This window comes from Idiotropiscis lumnitzeri, unplaced genomic scaffold, assembly GCF_059441095.1.
Source record: "Idiotropiscis lumnitzeri isolate Australia: NSW breed Sydney's pygmy pipehorse unplaced genomic scaffold, RoL_Ilum_1.0 HiC_scaffold_89, whole genome shotgun sequence".
Classification (NCBI taxonomy): Eukaryota; Metazoa; Chordata; class Actinopteri; order Syngnathiformes; family Syngnathidae; genus Idiotropiscis; species Idiotropiscis lumnitzeri.
In genome coordinates, this window is record NW_028283627.1 from 559,100 (window position 1) to 575,806 (window position 16,707).

General features: G+C 41.4%; 1 long non-coding RNA gene across 1 annotated transcript; it reads left to right on the forward strand.

Moving 5' to 3' along the window:
- Positions 1 to 4,697: 4,697 nt before the first annotated feature.
- LOC148315586 (uncharacterized) lies at positions 4,698 to 5,997 on the forward strand. The gene is made up of 3 exons (XR_015840787.1): positions 4,698 to 5,028; positions 5,595 to 5,648; positions 5,738 to 5,997. It is a non-coding gene; the product is annotated as an uncharacterized LOC148315586 (long non-coding RNA).
- The last annotated feature ends 10,710 nt before the right edge of the window (positions 5,998 to 16,707 follow it).

The following is a 16,707-nucleotide window of genomic DNA, read 5'->3' on the forward strand; positions in this document are numbered from 1 at the left end:
CAGAACCAGCACCAACCCTGTATATTCATGATATAAAACACTGTTTCAATTTGATATTTAGCCTTTCTATACTGTAAAAATAGAAGACCCCAGGCTTTCCTGCGCTCCCTTGCCCAATTGGTGGTGTTCAGGAGACAACCTGGGACTGAAATATCAGTCACAACCAGTGTTGTTTTCGTCACTGATGACTATGACGAAAATACTTCGTTAACGCCCCTTTTTTAATGACGATGACAAGCTATACGAGGTTCTTTTATGACGAAAACATGACGTGATGTACATGAATTTTTTTCGTTGACTAGACAAAATTGTTAGCATGTGGTTCATAAATTATTTTATGTTGCTTTTAGTGAAATAAAGCCACAACAGTTGCCCAACAAAATGTTTTGCTTCTCTGCTTATTTTGGAGTAGTGAGTATTGATTCCACTGTTGCCACTTTTTTCTGTTTGTAATGAAGAATCCTTAGTAGTCCATCCAAAAGTCTTTGTTATTGGGTGGAAACCTTGAATGCCTTGTTTTAACTCAAATGGACTTAAACCCATCCATCCATCCATCCATCCGTTATCTGTACCGCTTCTCCTCACTAGGGTCGCGGGGGGTGTTGGAGCCTATCCCAGCTGTCTTCGGCAGTAGGCGAGGTACACCCTGAATTGGTGTCCAGCCAATCGCAGGACATGCATAGACGAACAACCATCCACGCTCACACTCATGCCTCGGGGCAATTAGAGTGTCCAAGTAACTTGCCATGCATGTTTTAAGAATATGGGAGGAAACCGGATTACCCAGAGGAAACCCACGCAGGAAGGCCGGAGCCAGAATCGTACCTACGACCTCAATATTGTGAGGCCATCATGCTAACCAGTTGGGCCACCGTGCCGCTTGGACTAAAACCTTTGTGAATAAATTGACGAAAACTAGGGTAAAACTTTTTTTGCGTTTCCGTCGATTAAAACTGGACTAAAACCCTTTTTTTAGTTTTCGTTGACTAAAACTGGACTAAAACTATAACGAATTGGGATGACTAAATGTGATGTAAACAAATCAGCACTTTGTCCAAATGACTTGGACAAAATCTAAAATGCCTGCCAAAAACAACACTGGTCACAACACGTGTCTACAGAAGATTAATTGGCATGGGCGAAATTAATTAGTTTTATTTCATTCATGAGCTTATGTTTTGTTTTGGGTGGCTAAGGCTTAAAATGTGTAAAAATCTAATCCAACCTCAAATATAATTAATTCAATAAATTTATGATGCTACTAAAACATCGAAGCAGCCTCCTCCAGGCTTTACAGACTCAGAAATGGAGGTATGCGTATCGTGTGCTCATCCTGTCGTGTCTCGAGATGTTAAAATTGCAGTTAGATAGACGTGTGCTGATTAGACAAGACTTCTAATATATCTGGTGTCACAGGATATTTGTCAGTGAATGTGTATGTCTGGTTTGAGGCTCACTCAGCTTTTTCTTGTGTTGTGGGGTCCAGTTGAGTTGAATTGCGAGTCAGGTATGTTGGCCATCTGACACCCAACTGTCAGGTTTGCGTTCGTGGGGACCCCGTAGAGCCATTTTTATTGTTGACATAAATCATAGCTAATCATCTTTTCCTTCATTATCATATGAAATACAGTTAGGAGTTGTATGTGCCTTTACTATGTTATAATCTTAGAACCTACCAGCCACTACAGCTGTCCGACAAGAAGACTTTTGGCTGTCCTGTGCTCCATTGCGGCCCTGGTGGCGTTCAAAAGACAACCTGTGACTGAAATATCAGTCACAACATATCTCTACTGAAGATTAATTGTCATGCGCTAAAGTAATTGGTTTTGTTTCATTCGTGAACTTGTTCGTTAAAATGTGTAAAATTCTGATCCATTTTCTTTTTTTGAATTCATTAAATTAATATTCAACTTGTTCATTAGGATGGAGGACAACCGACAATGACTGAATCGGCTGAGGTTGATGCCACCAGAACATCGAAGCAGCCTTCTCAAGGTTTGACAGACTCTGAAAAGGAGGTATGCGTATCATGTGGTCATCCTGTCGTGTCTTGAGATGTTAAAATTACAGTTAGATAGACCTGTGCTGGTTGGACAAGTTTTCTAATATATCTGGACATAAATCGTAGCTAATAATATTTTCCCTCATCATCATATGATATACAGTTATGCGTAGTGTATGTCTTTACTATGTTACAATCTAAGAACCTACCAGCCACTACAGTTCTCTCATTGGGAGACTTAAGCTTTCGTCAGGCTGTCGACTGCTGCATTGCCCTCTTATTGGCTTTAAGTACACAACCTGTAACTGAATTATCTGTCAGAACAGAACCTATGTGTCCACAGCAGGTGATTTGGCATGTGGATTCTTCAGATTTTTAGAAAATAGGTAAAATTGTGATCAAAAGTTTAAAATGTATAAAATTCTGGTATAGTTTGCAATAGTATATCTATTAAATCATTTCAAAACTTCTTAACAAGGATGGAGAACATTGGCTGTGACCGAATTGGTTGAGGTTTACATTACCAGGACCATTGAGCAGCCTCCTCGGGATCTACAAATTTAGGAATGAAGATATGCATCCCATGTTACAATCCTGTTATGGCCCGAGGTTTTGAAGTTGCAGTTACATATTGGGCTGGGCGATATGGCTGATAAGTACATAGCGATATAAGTATTTCATATGGGTCCATCGATACACATTGAATTCTTTTTTCGTATTATTTTATTCATTATTTTTTTTATTTTCCAATATTTTCACTGCCCTGTTAAAAAAACATTTAATGTAGTTTTCCTCCCGGGAGCTTTTTGTTACGGTCAATTAAGTGTTTTTGTTAAATATAGCTGCGTAGAATAATTATATGCATTATTATCGTACCACAATGTTTTGGTTTTGCAAATAATTTCCTAAAATCATTCTAATTTTATGACATTATTTTGTCATAATATCATTCATCAATATTTTAGTTTTTTTTTTTTTTCAAATAGAATTAAGACCTTTTTCTGTGCAGATTCCTCTGGGGATTAAGTATTTAATGGGTTCTCAATTTTCTCTTGGACTCTGATGCAACCCAGTCTCCTCCCTTGGACAAAAAATATGGGCTGAATCTTCCTTGGAATAACGACACAGATTCTGACGAATCATTGTCAAATCCTGCCCCTGAACTTTGTGCCTCAGACCCAGACCATATTACTATCCCAAGGCTCAGGAGGACCAAAAGTATACAGGTAAACAACCCATATAGATTTCAGGGAATCTTACAAGCAAATTGCATATATTTTATTGGTCTCCTGCCTTCTATCCTTTATATTTCGTTGTTGTTGTTGTTTTTTAGATTAAAAAAACAGGCTGACTTTGGAATGGAGAAGCATTATTACTCCAACTCAGATGACGGTGGAGATGAATATATTCCGGATACAAGTGAGGCCTCTGATTCAGACGGAAGTGAATCTTTGAAAATTGTGGACCCTCTCTTGAAGTCTAAGAATGCCTTCAGAGATTTTTCTCCCACACCACGAATCTCAAAAGCCACCTCAACGCAGGTTGTTAATCAAGGGCGTTCACCCGTTCGGAGGAGTAGCAGCACTGGTGTGATTCTTGAATTCTATGGCTCTTCAAATATTTGTGCAGTTTAACACAAATCATCCAAAATAGAATTCAAGCACATCTGTGACAGAAATTCAAATTCAGAAGTCAAAGAGAGAGAACAAAAAAAAAATCTAATGCTGCGCTTCTTCCGAAGACATATACTGTAAACAGTAAATGTATGTTAGGACAATCTTGAAAAAAGTATTAGAACACCCTTTACTTTTATTTCTTGTTAATTTTATTAACCAAAATATGTCCATTTTTATTACAGATTAATGAATACAAAATTAAAACTCTAATCAGCTACTTTTTAATCGTTATATTTGTATAAACAAATGTTATACATCTGTGTGTTAACTTATACAAGAAATGACGGAAAAGCAAGGGTGGTTTAGTATTTTTTTATCGTATATAGTCTGTATAATATCTTTAACCTATGCTGATGCTGTTTAATACTGATTTAAATAATAATAATAATGTCATAATCTGTTGGTTTTACATGAACAAAACCTTTCAAGCACTTTTTAAAATTCTAAATACTACCTCTTGTCAGTAAGTTGGTTCACAGCACTGCCTTGGAGTGAAAGTGTGTAGTGCTGAGACAGTCGGTATGTGCTGAGTCGTCTGACGTTTGTGTGACTGGTACCCAGGAAGGTAGCAAAACCAGGCAGTGTGTATGTCGTACCCAGGAAGGCAGAGAAACCAAGCAATATGTATGTGGTACCCACGAAGGCAGAGAAACTAAGCAGTGTGTATGTGGTACCCGGGAAGGTAGCAAAACCAGGGAGTGTGCATAGATACAGACCCCAAAAGTGATTAAAACCAAATAAAGTCCCCAGAAGATCATCTGTAGTCAGGTGAAGGACCCTGTACTTTGTTCAACTCATTTACTCCCTTAGACGTACAAAGACGTCTTTTAATGCAATGGCGCCCTCTACCAAAGACGTATAAGTACGTTTCCTGTCTTTTTTACGTCATAGTGTACATAAGGGTCTGATGCAACCTCTGACTGAGAATCAGCCTTGTCCGCATTGTGAATCATGTAAAAATCACCCAGCAGGGGGCAGAGGTGCAAAAGATCCGCCTTGAATCTGCGCCAGAGGTACAAATGGGGGGGCGGGATCCTGGGGTAGACTTATAAGTGTGGAGAGCAGCGTGGGTAGCAGCAGCATCGGCAGCACTAGCAGCAGTCGCATTAGTAGCGTTAGCAATGAAATCCTCCAAGCAAATGACGATCGAGGAATGCTTTTTTTTTAAAAAAAAGCTTCCTAAAAGCATCAAGGCGATGGAGACGCTTTGGTTGAGAGGATGACGCTTCGTCGTCGTCACAACAAAACGGCGTCTAAAGAGGGTGCGCGTGCCTTGCGGCCTGCATCGCCTGCCTTCGGACAATAGCCAAAGCAGCTGAGAGTCCTCACCAGATCCCCCCGAACGAGGAGGTAAGCGCTCGCAAGTTACCATTGAACATGTGGTTTTACCCCTCATGCTTTTATTGTACATATCATGCATCTTGCGGGCAGAAAATGTCGCGTAAATGTGCAGTTAGACGCGAGCTTGCTCGCTGACTTCCTCATCCGGCCGCCTCTATTGCACAATTACACGCGAGCGTAAGTCCTCGCCGACGAGGAAGTAAACGCTCGCAAGTTACCATTAAACATGTGGTTTTAGCCCTCATGCTTTTATTGTACATATCATGCATCTTGCGGGCAGAAAATGTCGCGTAAATGTGCAGTTAGACGCAAGCTTGCTCGCTGACTTTCTCGTCCGGGCGCCTATTGCACAATTACACGCGAGCGTAAGTCCTCGCCGACGAGGAAGTAAACGCTCGCAAGTTACCATTGAACATGTGGTTTTAGCCCTCATGCTTTTATTGTACATATCATGCATCTTGCGGGCAGAAAATGTCGCGTAAATGTGCAGTTACGCGCGAGCGCATCTCCTCCCCGACGAGGAAACAACAATACTGAATGGTGTGGTAATCATGCATACTTTCTAAAATTCACAGATTGTGCATCCCGCGGCAAGAAAGTTCCTCCTCGTCTTGTTGGTGTAAAGAAAGGTAAATTATAATATGAAACTTCACACGCCAGCAATAAAATGCAGCAATAAATATATATTTCCAATTGTTTGTATTTCTGTAATTTACAGGTTGTGCATCAGGAAGCAGTGGTTCCGGATGGCGTCACACTGGATGGCAACCGAGGAAAATCGACTTTACAGCAACCCCTGGACCACTGAATGCCGCTGCCCATTTGGAGTCTGAGGAGCCAGCTGATTTCCTGCAGCTGTTTCTCACGGATGAGCTTCTGCAGCACATCGCGGATGCCAGCAATCACTTCCCAGACAATTATTTTCACACAAACCCCAGTGGACAAACACAAGCTCGCCTATTTTCCACGGACCAGCAAAGCCAGACCACAACGAAAGTGTCGGGTCTGTTTGTGCAAAGGCAAACGGAGTGAAACAAGAATGTGGTGTGAACTATGTTGTGTGCCCTTGCATCAAGGCAACTGTTTTATTTTATATCACACAAAAAAAAAGTATGTATGACACTGATGTATTTCATTTTTGTACATAGTTCAACAGTTCAGTCGTTTAGTGTTATGTGCAAATAAATTTATTTTATCAAAAACATTTTTTGTGCTTTTTTTTGTTATTTTATAGAAGGCATGCATTATTTAGATGTTAGAGGTGTCATAAAAGCCATAAATAATAGTGTCAAAATTCAAATTATGGTCAAAATGCATCAGTTTACAAAAAGCTCATTTTCTCAGTTTTTTCCCCAGGGATTGGAGTTTTCATGAAATTTAGCTATTTTCAAATGCCGATTGCTCAAGAATGGAAAAAGATAGGAACAAACATTTTTTTCTGTTGAAAGAAGAGAGTCTCATCTTTCTTCGGGTGTGCTCCATGTCTATATAGCATTAGAATACAATATTCTGTGGGCCTTGCAATATTAGTCAAAACCCAGGAAAACGCTGGGATTGAGCGGGTTGCTCCAGTGAAAATGGCTGGTATTTAATGAGTTAAGACTGGTTAGGACATCCGGCTCGCAGTCCCAAGGTGCAGGGTTCGATCCCGGGACCCAGCTTTCCTGTGTGGAGGTTGCATTTGTGAGTGAGTTTGAGCGCAGATGGTTGTTCGTCTTTGCGTGCCCTGCGATTGGCTGGCAACCACTTCAGGGTGTGCCCCGCCTACTGTCCGTTGACAGCTGGGTAGGCTCCAGCACGCTATCCTTGTGAGAATAAGCGGATTGGATATTACATGTATGTGTTTATGCCCTAGGCCAGGCGAGGGCAAACTACGGCCCGGGGGCCACATGCGGCCCGTTAAGTTTTAATCCGGGCCGCCGAACTTGAAAAAAATTTAATGAATAAACCTTGTTAATGTTTTATTTTCTAAACACTGTGGTTTTCAAAGACAAATATTATTGTTGGAATGCTTTTATTCACTTTCATTTAAAATTAAATGTATTTTTTTTCTCAGATGAGGTGAGGTTTCCAAAACACTCCATCCATCTGCTCCTGGTCCGGCCCCTCTGTCATATTTTAGAACCCATTGTGGTCCTCCAATCAAAAAGTTTGCCCGCCCCTGCCCTAGGCTTTGTGTCTTTGCTTGGTTGACTGTGTAATGAGTGTATGAATGCATTTCTTTCTACCAGACACCTTGGACTTCCCATGGCAGATTAATAATCTATTTTATCTATCCATCAGGGTCACGAATGTCATTTGATGAGTAGAGAATTTAGAGTCTCCAATTAACCTAATATACATGGATTTGCGCATGGAAACCTGAGAAAAAGCCCTTAGTCCTACTTTTCCATCTGAACCACTTTATCCTCACGAGGGTCACAGCCGTGACATCCCAGCTGACTTCAGAAAGTAAGTGGGCGACGACTCATGATCTCTTGGTTGAATAATATTGTTAGGGGCTCAAAATGGCCCTCTACAATAAAATGGCAGAAGAATATTACATACTCTCTGGCAGAAGAATATTGCGTTTTTTTGTTTTGTCCAATTAACTTAAATAAAACTTGGGAAAATTTAATGATTACATGTAAACCAGCTGGTCTTCCCCATACCAAGCCCTGGCTAAAACTGACTGAAAAATGCATGATGTGTGCCTTTTAAACTCCTCGGCCCATCCACTATGCCAGGGATGGGCAAACTTTTTGATTGGGAGGGGGGGGGCACAATGAGTCCTAAAATACATTTAATTTTAAACGAAAGTGAACAAAAGCATTACAACAATATATATGTCTTTGAAAAACCACAGTATTTAGAAAATAAACCATTAACAAGGCTTATTCATTTAATTTTTTTCAAGTTTGGGGGGCTGGATTGAAACGTTTAACGGGCCACAAGTGGCCCCCGGGCCGTAGTTTGCCCAAGTGCCCTAAGCCAATTGATTCTAAAAAATAACAGTTTTCTTCATCAAAACAACATTTTATGATCAACATAAATGTTAGTGAGTACATAAAGGTATACTCATTCGATCTATCATAACCCCATGCACTTAGACTGTACAAAAAAAAGAAAATTTTTATTTTAAAACCTAGTATTTCGCCATGACGTCACACGCTAGCGTCAAGTGCTTGGCGCTAAAAACCCGGAAGTAACAGCGGCGCTCGGTTTGAAAGTGGAGAGTTGTGCATGGTAGGCGAATTCGGGAGAAATGTTTGTTGAACACGAGGACTGTGGCGTAGAAGATGGTTTAACAGCGATCTAGTGCGCACCCAACCGTGATGGCTGACCAACGAAATAAATGCGGACCGACGGAGTGGACTGACAGGACGTGGAAAACAGGTGTGTGGCATGTGTGCGTGTGCACGAATGTGGGAGCGCGTTCACTATGGTGGCAGCGATCGCAAAGCAGCAGCACCACTCCTTGACAAAAGTATTGTACTTTCTCTGATGTTTTGGGTTTGCTCTGCTTTGGGGTTTGTAGTTCTGGCCACGCAAAAGTAACAAAGCAAGTTCTTGGATGTCTGCTTTTTTCTTGAACTGTTAATTGGTTAACATCGTGGCTCTTATTTTTATCTAATGTATGGAGTTTGGTGGCTATCTATATGCACAACTATATTAGTTGCACTTGAAATTGCATACAGAAAATTAGTATAAATAGGTTACGCTATAAAGTATAACAATATTAACAATCGTTTATTGTTGTTACTGTTTATTTATTTTATTTTGCAATAACTGTGCTCCAAGCTTAGCTGTTGTGCCAGCTGCCAAGTAAAAATATGTAATCTCACTCAATAATAGGAATAAATACTTAACTAACATCTCAATTTTTCGGGTTGGGCTGTGGGGGAGGGGAGGGTGGCTGCCTGACATAAAGCAGACTGTCCTGCACATGCGCAGACCAGCCGAGTGTGTGAAGTGTGCGTAAGTGCAGTACCGGGACCGACCACTAGACAGCGATCCTGAGTAATTTTTCCGCACACACATTTCTAGCACACTCGTCTTGTTTTTGTGACCTTCCTGGGAAGCCCTGAAACTTTGACAGGACCTCCCCCTGAGCTTCTTATCACTGAATTCAATGCTCTTTTTTGTGGGGCCCAGATTTTTGGTCCCCACAAAAATTTTGGTCCCCTACAGTGGGTGTGCTGTCCGATGTTGGTCCCCAACATGTAGCTTATACAAACACACACACACACCCCTACTTGTTTTTGTGACATTGTTGGGCCACCTGAGCAAAACTCACATTGTGGGAACCACCCTTTCTAGTGGTTGTACAGCTCTGAAAAAAATCAGGCAGTGTCCAGGAATTTAGTTAAACACAAAAACCACTTCAAATTACCAATTAATGACCTGGAGGTCAAATGAGTGACTCAAGTGCATGTAATTCAGTCACTGTAGCCCAAAGATTCTCTGGGCCAGTGGATGAACCATTATTCGTCTTGGACAGCATTGAAGCAGGCCGTAGCCTGGTTTCTAAAGCTGAAAGACTTACTGACAGAGTAAAGGAAAATAGAAAGGAGTTAATCACATTAGGTGAAGAAGGCAAGATGAATTTATTCAAGAGAACTGTCAAAGGAAAGTATTTGACCTGCGACGACTTGGATAAAGCAGAAAGAGAACTTGTGAAATACTGTCAAAGGCGAAGTTTCAAAAAAGATTTAGCCATATTTGAAAAACAAAAAAGGGTGAAGAAAAGTAGCCCACTTTACAAGTTCAATATAGTACTTCAAGATGGTGTCATGAGGGTTGGTGGACAGTTGAGCCACGCAGCCATGCCTGAAACAGCAAAACAGCAAGCCATCTTGCCAAGGATTCACATAACACAAAGCTAGTCCTGAGATACATTCATGAGATTACAGCTCACGCTGGAAGGAACCACATGATGGCTAATCTGCATCAACAGTTTTGGATACCTCGAGCTGCTAGAGTCATCAGAAGAGTGCTACCTGACGATCCGCCTTTCAAGAGAATTGGCGTTGATTATTTTGGTCCATTCTAAGTAAGTAGGGTTAGAGGACAAGTAAAGAGATACGGCGTGATTTTTACATGTCTCGCTGTACGAGCCGTACATCTGGAAATTGCATCTTCACGTGACACAGATGCTTGTCTCAACGCAATCCGAAGATTTCTTGTCAGAAGAGGACAAGTGAGAGAGATGTATTCTGATAACGGAACCAACTTTAGATCAGCTGACAGTGAAATGAAGAAATCAATCAAAGAATGGAACACTAAGTAAATCGAGAAACACTTGCTGCAAAAAGGTATTCAGTGGCATAGCAATCCCCCAGCAGGTTCCCACCACGGAGGAAGCTGTGAGCGACTTATTTGGTCTGTGAGAAAAATCCTGAATGTCACTGTAAAAGAACAAATTTCGGGTGAAGAAAGTCAATATACCTTGCTTGGTGAGGCTGAAGCAGTTATAAACAGCAGGCCTATCACAAGGACATCTTCCGACCTCAACGACTTGGAAGCACTCACACCCAACACTCTGTTGTGGCTGAAGGTCAAACCTGAGTTACCTCCTGGAGTCTTCTGTAAAGACGACCAATACGCCCCAATACGTACCTCTGGGAATGAGCTGGTCAGCTCTTTAAAGAGTATTATGTAAGTTGAAATACATTAATCCATTTTTCTTTTTTGGACCATCTTTAACTGTGTAGTGTGTAATGTCTAAAATACAAAATGATCAGATTTTAGGGTGCAGTTGACGACTGTGGCACAGGTCCTCGCTCTACAAGTGCTAATAGTCTTCGGCAAAGAGAAAAATCTGCCATAAGGTACAGAAAACATTGGCATCAGAGTAAATGGATGCATGTTTTTGCAATGTGCGAGGAAACTGGCGAACTCAGAGAAAACTACGCAGGCTTGGGAGAACATGCAAACTCTACACAGGAAGGCCGGAGCCGGAATCGATCCCACAACCTCTGCATTGTGAGACCATCGTGCTCACAAGTCGCCCACCGTGGCGGCCGTCCATTATGAATGCCATCCCACCATCCATTATCTATACGGCTTCTCCTCACAAGGGTTGCGGGGGGTGCTGGAGCCTATCCCAGCTATCTTGGGGCAGTAGGTGGGGTACACCCTAAACTGGTTGCCAGCCAATCGCAGGTCACACAAAGACAAACAACCATCCGCGCTCACACTCACACCAATTTAGGGTGTCCAAACAACCTGCCATGCATGTGTTTGGAATGTGGGAGGAAACCGGAGAACCCACGCAGGCGTGTGGGAAACATGCAAACTCCAAACAGGAAAGCCGGAATCAATCCCGCGACCTCTGCATTGTGAGACCATCGTGCTAACAAGTCGCCCACCATGCATCCCTGCTAAATAAATGATTAATTTTTACATTTTAGTATTTGTAAGCGATCTTGTGTTCATGACAGCATTTTCAACAGTGTGGGTGTTTGTATGAAAGCATTTCACTCGTGTATGGGCATGAGCATGTTTCAGTTGTATTTATGAATAACAATAATTTCACAATTGTGCCTGAGCGCCTTTCACTGGTGTGTATGAGAATGTTTCACCTATGTGTATGAGCGCATTTGACGAGTGTATGAGCAACAACTATTTCACTAGTGTGTATGAGAGCGTTTCACTCGTATGTATGATAGCGTTTCATAAGTATGCATGAGCAACAACAATTTCACTGGTGTGTAAGAGTGCATTTCAGAAGTGTGAAGCGATTCCTGACTTTTGTCCCCAACGGCACCTCATACTCCCCATCTCCCGCTCACTTCTCCTGACCCCATGAGCCATCCCCGTTGCTACTACATGGAGATTTGATGTGTTTTTTTGTTTTTTTTGTTATTAGCTTCTTCAACATCTCTTCTGATTCTCATCTCTTCTCTGGCGCTCGTCTCCGCCTGTCTGATTTGAAGTCGACCTCAGAATTTGCACTATTTTGACATGACTTCTGTGGTAATCACTACTGACATATTGTGTCATTTGCTCAATAATACATTAAAATTATAATAAATAATTAAAATGGGTCCGGTGCCGAGCTCTGGCTTCATATCTTTAAAAGTGGTCTTCTCAAATCTGTTACTAATGGCCTCTAAATCAGTTGTGGTAGAGAAGGGGCAAATTAGACCTTATGGCATCTTAATTTGGTCAAGTCTTGTACCCATTTTCAAGGCCAGCGACTATTGCTTTAGCTATATACAAGAAAAGGATTACTCTGAATATACACAACAACAAATCCCAGATGTCCAACCCAAATGTTGTTTCAAAATAATCCAGTTCAGATGATAAACAAATGTATTGGTATGTTGAGGTCATTATTTCAAATCAAAATATACACTTCTTTTTCAGACAATGGGGAGGATCGAAGAAGTGGAAAAGTTGCAGGAGTAACTTCAAAACAATGCAAAGAGACAGAATCTGGAAGAATGTCAAGTTTGTCCATGTTTATATTTCTGGAATTTAGTGGGCGTGCATCTCGAAATGTTTGGGGATGGTTCGGGCTGCCAGACAAGACTTTCACTGCGAGCGCTGGACCACTGGATGCTGCGGCAAACAGCGGACTTCTTGCAGCTATTTATTACCAACAAGCTACTCCTGCACATCAATGATGCGGATGGCACAGACTGCTTTGCAGACAATTATTTTGAGGCAAAACCAAGAGGTCTGTAAGCACTCTGAAAACAAAGTAAAATATTTGACACCCACGGCAAAAAAAGCCATGCTACAGCATAGGGCTGGGCGATAAACCGAAAATTTACCGTTACCGAAATTTATTACAATGACCGAAATCATTTTGCCCAGGTCGGTAAATTCGATGAATAAAAAAAGAAAAGCCTTTTGTCTGCGGCAATGTTCATGCCCCTTTAAGACCGCTACAGCGCCTCTAGTCATGTGACTCCACCCGTCTGTCGCTCTCGTTGCTGGCGATTCAAATCCAGAAGCTTTCTCACCACCCACAACACAACCATGCTGTGCTGAAAGTTCAAAGTGAGAAGCAAGGTTCGACAAGTGACAACAGCCCATGAACGGAGGCGACACCATACGAGAGAACGTCTCAGAGGTGGACGCGATAGCTTAGCACATAGCTAAAGATAAAGCTCCTCTAGTTACGTGGCGCGCACAGGATTTAAACGCTTCATGAAAGCCGTATTTCCCGATATGGACTACATCGGGCCGGGAGCTTAGACATGTCAAGCATTTTGCATCTACATCCGACTTGTGGTCGGGTCGCAACATGGATCCCTGATTGAGCCTAACTGTGCATTACATAGATGACAAGTGGCGACTGCGCAGCAGAGTACTCGAGACGGCACATTTTCCCCGATAATACCCACTTGTTTATTTGGCTTGCATTGACATTTTCTTTCATTTTATTTAGCGTTTTTTTATTTGCCATTATTTACATCATGAGAGCATCTTGGCGCAATCTATTTGCAGAAAAAGATTTCGCAAGAGGTACCCTTTTTCTTTGTGACATTGTTCAAGTCATGCAAAGCAAGCTCAGGGTTCGCGGTTAACCGCTTCCCGATTGCCCGGGGCAAGTGAAATTTGGCCACGGGCAAGGTAAAATTATGGGCAACTTGCCCGACCGGGCAAGCATTTTTTAAAGCAGCCAAATATCTTTAATTTTGACGAAAACGGTGGTGTGATCTGTTTGTGTGCACTGTATGGTGATGGTTTAACCCAGACAACCCCTTATGTTTTGGTATGGTCCATTGGCCTTATCGGGGGCAATGGGCGGGCGCTACGGGGATCAGTTAGTTCAGTGAATGTCGAGTTAAAGTGGACGTCAATAAATCCCGCAGTATTGGAACTCGCTGTCGTAGCATCCTCATTTGAAGTTTGAAAAACACAACAAAAACCTACGATATTTTGGCCGAAAATTGGCGACGAGTTCGTTCAAATCCGAACATTTCGGATTCCTCTGACATGACTAAAATAGCTCGAATATTTTTAAGTAGACAATTCAGTTGTGAGTAAGGAAGGGAGTAATATTTGATTATTGGCTGTTAATTCATTAGCTCCATGATGTGACCTGACATAGTGTCAGTGACTGTGTTCTGTTTATGCTATGAAACTTATGGAGGCAGCACCACAGGCACTGGTCTTAAAGGAATACACAAATTTGCCACACTCATAATTTACTCATGTGATTCCTCAATTAATACGCTCTCCTGGACTTAAAATTGATCATCTGGATTGCTGTAATATCATTTTCCCAATTTAACATGCAGATTTGTTAATTATTAAAACTACAATTAACATTTTCAATAACTGCACAGGATGATACATTTGCTCTTGTGAGTAGGGTTTCATGGTTGACGATGAAAACAAGATTAATTTATGCTTATCAGATTATATGTTTATTTACATTTGTGGCGCACATTTTACAACCATAAACATTTTATTCTTAGAGAAAAAAAATTGTCACTTGCCCAAGTCGGGCAAGTAATTTGGCCACTCGGGCAAGGCAAATTTTAGTGGCACTTGCCCTATGGGCAAGCAGTTTTTAAAGTTAACCGCGAACCCTGCAAGCTATTTGGAATGTTCATACAAATGATTTTTGTACTTTTATTTTTCATTGAAAGTAAAGTGTACCAGTTGGTCAATAAAAAAAACAGTCAATATGCAATTCCTGCATTTATTTTGATTTTAGTCCACGTGGGAATTTATTGTGCATTTATCGTTATCGAGGTAAAATTGCTCGATTTCTCGCGATATTGATTTGAGGTCATATCGCCCAGCCCTTCTACAGCATGTATACAGTGTGAGACGTGTTGTGTTCACTTGCTCCAAGGCAATTGTTTTTAAGTGTATACCACATACCCAACGAATTGTGTAATTTGTATGGCGGGGTGTACACATGCGTTGCAAAAACACATGCACACACTGTCACTCACGCACTTCCGTATATAGTTTATTTCAGCACCTTTTGTCATGCTGTTTTTATTTTATAGAAGGAAAGCATTATTTTGATGTCTGAGCTGTCACAAAAGAAAAAATAGAACTGTTGAAGTCAAGTCAAGCTTGTGCTTGAAATGTTTGTTCTTAGTTTCTCAGTTTTTCGTGAGCAATGGGAATTCAGTTATATTCAAACGCTGTCAGGTAAAGGCTCCATATTTTTATAGCATTATAGCACACTATTCTGTGGGCGCTAGAATTGAAGGGTTTGCGTTAGTAAAAATAGGTGGGATTAAATGAGCTGAAGTGTATCTCTTGAGTGCTCCTTAAATATTTGCCTGTGTTGGTATATTTTATTTTGGTCGTGTCATGTTTATTCTTACGCTGAAAGAGACATGAGGTGTTCGAAAAAAATAAATGATTTTTTTTTCCCGGTCAAAATTACCAATGGTGTCTGTTTTTTTTCCCTCCGTGAAATGTACGAGTTATCACTTTGACGCGCATGATGTCACGTGGCTGGAGGACTGGAAACTTGCACGAACAACATTTACGTTGAAATGTAACAATGACACATATATCGACATCTAACAAACATGCATGGGCATCTAACATTGACACTTACATTGACGTCTATAACATAAACCATTACAATCACATCTAACAAACACGGACATCTAACAGACACATCGACATCCATCATAAACATTTACATAGACATCGACATCTAACCAACCTTTACATAGACATCTTACACACATCGACATCTAACAAACATTTACATAGACATCTAACATAAACACATCTAATATAGACACATAGATTGACATCTAACATCGACACATTGAGATCTAACATAGACATACATTGACATCTAACAAAGACTGTTACATCGACAACTAACATCGACACAAGGCTTTGTCAAATGACACGTCATGACGACATATACAGAGACACAAGGCACAACAGCATATTTTTGGTACAAATTGAACCCGATATGTTAGCTACCTCGTTCGACTTAAAGGGTTAGCGAACTTGTTATGGTGGTTGAGGCGTGGTGGCTACCCAGCTCGTGTAGTGTATATTAAACTTAAGTTAATAATTTATGACCAGTAAACACGGATGTTGTAACGCAAAACAATGTTCAAATGTTAGTTTTTTTTCAACACATTTCATGAGAAAAAGCTCTACTTGTCTGTGAGAAATGTATGTTGTAGACCCATTATATAACACAATATTACACAATTTTACATTGGAATTTCATTTAATAAAACATTGACAATTATCTTTACAAACACTGTGTATGATTCATCTTTTCATTTGTTGTTCAATGAGCAAAACAGTGGCGATCAAAACAGTGCAAATTAAATGACATTTTATAGGTATCTGGCTGCAATACAGTGAACCCTCGCTACTTCGCGGTTCACCTTTCGCGGGTTCAGTGCTTCGCGGGTCTAAAAAATATTCGGGGGCATTGTAGTTTCGCCGAGCGGCACGACGGGGCGCTGGAGTGGTTAGACGGCCGGCGTGCGCCGAAGAAGAACGTGGGCGAAGAGGAGAGTGGACAAAGAAGAGCACGTTCCCCCGGGCACGATTTGGGGCGACGTTTCGCGCGGTTCGGACCGTACCAGAGCTCCGGCCAGCGTGCGTGGCAGTTAAGCCGAAGAGGAACAACTTCCGCCCGGGCACTAGCGGGGCGACATTTCGCTCCGTTCGGGACCGTGCGAGAGCTCCGGAGGAGACCGGCCGGCGTGCGTGGTTGTTAAGCCGAAGAGGAACACCTTCCGC